The sequence below is a fragment of the Anneissia japonica genome, unplaced genomic scaffold, assembly GCF_011630105.1.
Source record: "Anneissia japonica isolate Jap-2015-1 unplaced genomic scaffold, ASM1163010v1 scaffold389_len89789_cov197, whole genome shotgun sequence".
Taxonomy (NCBI): domain Eukaryota; kingdom Metazoa; phylum Echinodermata; class Crinoidea; order Comatulida; family Comatulidae; genus Anneissia; species Anneissia japonica.
The window spans coordinates 35,159-40,992 of record NW_022724327.1 but is presented as its reverse complement, the minus strand read 5'-3'; the positions used below and the strand labels follow the sequence as shown (position 1 = coordinate 40,992).

The following is a 5,834-nucleotide window of genomic DNA, read 5'->3' as shown; positions in this document are numbered from 1 at the left end:
GGTAAATACAGTGTTCGAATAAAGGACTTAATAAATACATCGTGTAGCATAGCTCTCAACGAAGTAGTCCTGTAAATAAATGAATAAAGAAATTGTGTAATAAAATGCCTCTGGCGGGATTCGAACCTGCGACCTCTCGCTGATACACTCTATTACACAACAACAGTGTTAACGGCTACCTTGATTTATGTTATATGCACCTATTTGTTTCTAGCCGTACCTATTGTGTAATAGAGTGTATCACCATGGATACGAAAGTGAACTGTACAGTGATCTGAGGTAGAAAGCGGGTCATTTACTGTAACATCACTTATATTTGCTGCTTTGTTTGTAAATAGAAGACCTAATACTGTGCCCGAGTTCCCATCCATAGCGAAATGAGTTGGAATGTTTACAAGTTGGTCAAGTCCGAGAGATGTTGTCCAGTTTCGTAGTGATGAGAGCTGTTGAGATGTGTTATTTAAGCTCCAGTTGATATTAAAGTCTCCCATTAAAAGTATACCCTCATAGTGACTGATGTCCAATTGAAGCAGTATCTCTTCAAGCTGCACAGCAGAGGTATTGTCATTTGGTGGTCGATAAAACACACCACATAACCAATGTTTTTGTTTTGTGTGGAAGCTTGCCCAAACAAATTCGGTATTTTCGATTGACGGATTATTTATTTGTTAAGGAAACAACTCTGGTGATAGAGCAAGCAGGACTCCACCACCATGTGAATTTCGGTCTTTCGTAGATATGGCTCCATCGGGTATATCGGTGTAGAGCCATGTTCTGTCAAACATTCCAATTGTCAAAGGATTGAATTCATGTTGTTCCTCCAGTTCACTATAATACCTCCATGGTCTCAAACTTACTTAACTGTAATACATACAGCAGCTGTGTATACTGTAAAACAAAAGCGGTTTTGCTATATGCACAGAGACCAGTGGCGGACCGTCAAGGCAAGCAAGGTATGCAGTGCATACCCTGTCTAAAACAAATAAGAAAATATAGTAGTACAGTTTCTGCATTTGATTTAGCATTTCTTAGCCACAATTTCAATAAACCTTAATTTTTTGAGCGGATTGCTGTAGTTTATTGGAAAAGCAAAGTTTTGGCCTACTTTGTTATCTAGGATAAGTCGCATTCGGGCCTATCGCATCGTACTTTCAGCTTGCTTAGAATGAAGCAAGCTGAGAGTATATCTGCACCAGTCAATTGTGTGTAACCTATCAGACCTAGTCTGTAATCGAAATTGTTGCTATTGATGTTGATAGGCCAGCAAAATTGATTTCAAAAACATTTTGTTGTTAAGTACAATTCTTTTTGTGTCTTCCCCACACTCATCTCATATTCAAAATTTTGAAATTTGAAGCTACTGTACTGCATTATGAATTAGAATTTTGTGTACAGTTAAAATAAATGTAACTTGTTCTTCCCTATTCTTTATATTGGTATAAACTAACTATAAATCCATATATTTAATATTTTGATAATAAATAGAGTGTGTTAAATGCAGTGATATATATCGTAATACGTGACTGCTTCAATGTTGCTTTATTCTGTGTACAGTAAAACAATTTTATATCAACTGTGAGAAAATACACTTGTAATAAATTATTTGCCATGTAAAAAGATGATAAATTGAGTTTCAAAATATTTATTTAGTAACACCAGTAGTCTTGAATTTACTGTATGTACAACAATAATCGATAACCAAGTGAAGCACCAAAAATATGGATGTTGAATATCATCATGAAAGAAGAAATCTTGGCTATGGAATATAATACAAGACAATCAAACATGATAAATAAAGCAGTGCAGTTAAAATTGCCTAAGATGACTAATAATATAAATTTTGTTAAGGTCATACAATTTCTCAATGGCATTTTGGATACGACATAGGCAAGTTCAACTATATATTTCAAAATACTAAACGAAAAATGGTGTACAACAAAAAAATTGAAGCTTTCTCTTAAATTGCAATACCAAATTGATCAGCATGCAGACAGGCATAAACCAGGCATTAAAAAATAAGCACATTTATAGAATAACTTTACACAAGACTGTACAAAGCCATACATTAAAATAGTTGTTCCTGTATATATTGAGCCACATTTTCATACTGTATTATCAACTTCGCACATTATATATTTCAAAATTAATCCTCACAATTTGTTTTATAATTCTGGGTCACATATTTGCTTCGAAAGGATTCCTATTGAATGGGATTACACTGTTTTAAAAAAAGAAAGTACAGTACTTATAATACCATTTACTAATATTAAAGTTATATTGCATGTAAAACAGGTACAGTAATACTCGTACAGTATTTATTTATTTATTCATTATAAATTTGGCATGCAATATAAAGCAGATGCGTAAAAAACAAAAACTAAATGTGTAGCATTTCAATATATCTTCAGAAAAGAAATTACTAGATAAATCATTTTATTTCAATTCTATTTCGGCCTCAATCACTTGCTGCAGAGCTTGAGCATTGCCACCTTCTGCTAACCATGGATTGGACATGTCCATTTCATCATGTCCACACAGATGGAACTGTTTGCATCAAATCCATTCGAGTCTGTCATTTGCTCCTATTGAGTAATAAATATACAGTAGTTACAATAATGCAAAACCAGGTTTGTTAAAAATCAAAAATGTTATCAAACATTGGCATTTGTTGCTTTATCAATCACATACCATACTGAGATACTGTATTTACTCATCTGAAAAGACATTCATAAATTGACAGTATTTTCATTTAAACAAAACTTTTTTTTAATCACTTGTTTGAAGCCTTCCTGTCTGCTAGTGTGTAATGTATTCTTGTTGTTTCTTAATAAAACTGAAACACCAATGCTGATATTTTTTTTACCATGCCAATATATTTGTTTCATGTACTCTGGCTAAATAGTGATGAGATATTCACTTAAATTTCTATTGCTCACATTAAATTGTGCATAGCTTCCATTAAAAGTCTCAGCAGACAACCAGAGTGTTTCTTGCCAAGGTCTTGCTGGGTGCTTGTATGCTTTGTACCACCTTCTTTCGCAGATACCAATGTTGGGTGGTTGTACTCACGGCAAATGTTGTGGTATTTTTGCCTCATCATGGCGACTGACAAATACCTATGTGACCAGAGTGTCATGTTTAGGCCTATCGCCTATCTTGTCCTACAAAAAAAATATATATATTTTATTTGAATTCCACATTTCAACAACAGCTGAAAGCTAGGTTTGGAGTAACATCATGTTATTATTTAATAGGGCGTTATTGATGTGTAGCCTTCTAGGCCTATATTTATAATAATCTTATTCTTACTGGAATTGGTGTTGGCTCTGATGATACACTGTAGTGTTATATAGCACATCACCTTTATTTTGACAGTGCAGTTTTTAGACATTTAGGCCTAGCTAGACAGTTTTTCATAGGACCAAGGCTTATTTATGAAAAAAAATGCACTGGCACAATGTGTCAAAATCGCCATGGTATGACAAGTCAAGTCTAGGCTAGTAGAAGAAACCTGCTAACTTTACTGTCAGCTGGATAATAGGCTGCGTGCGAACTCACCTGCTGCGGGACTGGAGCGGTGTCCCGGACTGGAGTGCGCTACACTGACTGTGTTAATCCTGGGCATAGGTGTAGGCCTAATTATAAACAAACAAGTCATCGGACTGATATGCGTTTATTAATTCAATTGAATTATTCCTCCATGATTGAATTGACGTCGACTAAACCCTCTCTCTGTTACTGCGTACGTAAACGATCACAAGAACTCATGACTTCACACTACTGTAGGTATTGTCTAGGCTAGTCGCTCGATCAGACTATCGTCGGGACTATTCTGATCAACTGCTCGCCAAAATTGACAGATTGCTCATGAATATTAAAGAGTTGGTTTGAAAATACTACCAAGCTACTGAAAAAAGTGATCAGCCTTGTTTTCACCTGATTTTCCTGTCTCATCACATGATGTTTTGTTTCTGCAATTATCTTTACATCTCAACATTTTGAATTTTTCCAGTATTTTTCCCGAACTCAAGAAAGGTTAAATGAGCAATTAAGGGCCACTTGTCTCATCCCAGCACCTCCCCTTTAATGCAACCCACTGTTTACTTGTCGCATTCCCCAACCCCACCCAAATTTTTCTTCAGATCCACCTCTGGTTATATTCTATAAGCACCATTCAAATGTTTAAATAATAGCCTACAACTTCTCGATCACTTTTTCTTTGAGTTGTCAAGCTTTGAAAATACGTCCAATACAAAGATGATTAAAGTAACCAAAATGATTGATTGTTTTAATTAAGTGGCACTTCATTACCGCAAATATGCTGCTCTGAAACATGATAAAGCCAGTTTTAATAAAATGACAATCGCTCTTTATGGTCCAATCGGATACCAGAATTACAGTATTAGTCCCAGTCCTACATAAGTACCAATTGTCTTGATCAATTTTTAAATTGTTTTATTATGTCTTAACATATATTTTAATTGGCTAGGTGGATATTGCCATATTTTCGAGCGGCAGCGGATTCTAGGGTTGTTAGGGATGCAGCCGGCCGGATTCGTGCTAGTAAGAGGAGCCCTGTTGGCCTATCTGGGTCTCATTTTTGTCTTGGAACTGCATTTCCTCAAAAAAGCATATAGGCGTTTTATGGTGAAAGCTCCATGATGAAATGCTGATCGCAATTTAAGGGATCCCTTATAATAAATCTGCCAAAAAGTGTTTATGGAATTTTGGTATATTTCGGGTTTTTTTTAATTACTGAAAATTTACCATATTGTTGAGGAGTTTAGTAGAGTGCTGGTTAGAAGTAGGGCCTCTGGCCTGTACAGTACTATGCCTATTTTGATTGGGACAGGGCCCCAGAAAGCGCATGTGTTACACCACTGTTAATAAGGCTTGGTGTAAAATGCTAGGTAGAAGTACAGAAGGAGGGTCCAGGGCCCTTCCGAGGCCCCTTTTGAGTGGGGCCTGGGGCTGCATCACCTGAGAGCTCACAGGTGTTACACCACTGATAACGAGTTTGTTGCTATTTTGCCTCCCCAAGTTGTCTTTCATAAATAAATAATAAATAAGAGGTAATTCCGAAGGCTTTAATACCATACATTTTTGTGTACTATAAAAGGCAACCTGATTTTGACAATACTATAAAAGGCAACCTGATTTTGACAATGTTTTCAAGGTGCTTATTGTATACCAGTATATTGTTTAAATAAAAGGTTATGTCAGCATGTTTTTGATCTCTAGAACCCTACATTCCAACTTAACCACTGCTTAATATGGCTTTTAAATACTTAAAAAATAAGTATGTAATTTTTGCCAGTTAAATATTAATTGGTGATCCGCTAACACTAGCGGATCACCTATTGTTATTGTCAGGATCATCATCATCTTCATCTTTTTTTTATTCTTCTTTCTTTCTCCCCTTTTCTGTTCGCACGATATCTCAAAAACTGCCACGACTTACCGCACAATCACTGTCAACGGACATTTGGCTTGGTCTGGAATAGTCATGGTAAGCTTTTCAACGCGCTCAGTCATGCGTGACGTCATCTACGCGCAATTTTGCGTTTTTACATTATCGATCATATCAGCCTAACCAATTGCCATTTCGAAATCGTATTAAGTGAGCATTAACTTTGGGTGAATGTTGAATGTACAGTACCCTAATTGTACGCCTGCGCTTATTAACGCGCGTGCGTCAAATTTTCAAAATGCTCAAAATCACTTTTTGACTAAATTAGAGCACGTTTTTGGCCATTTTGAGCATTTCAACTTTTTTTGCAATTTTCCACTACGCGCGCGCATTTTTATGTGCGCAGCACGTACGAAAGCTAGAA

The 5,834-nt window shown here is 36.0% G+C and overlaps 1 protein-coding gene across 1 annotated transcript in view; it reads right to left on the bottom strand.

The window, feature by feature from the left end:
- LOC117112493 (leucine-rich repeat-containing protein 20-like) overlaps positions 1 to 5,834 on the bottom strand; it is a 56,328-nt gene that overhangs the window by 26,476 nt on the left and 24,018 nt on the right. The window lies entirely within an intron of this gene.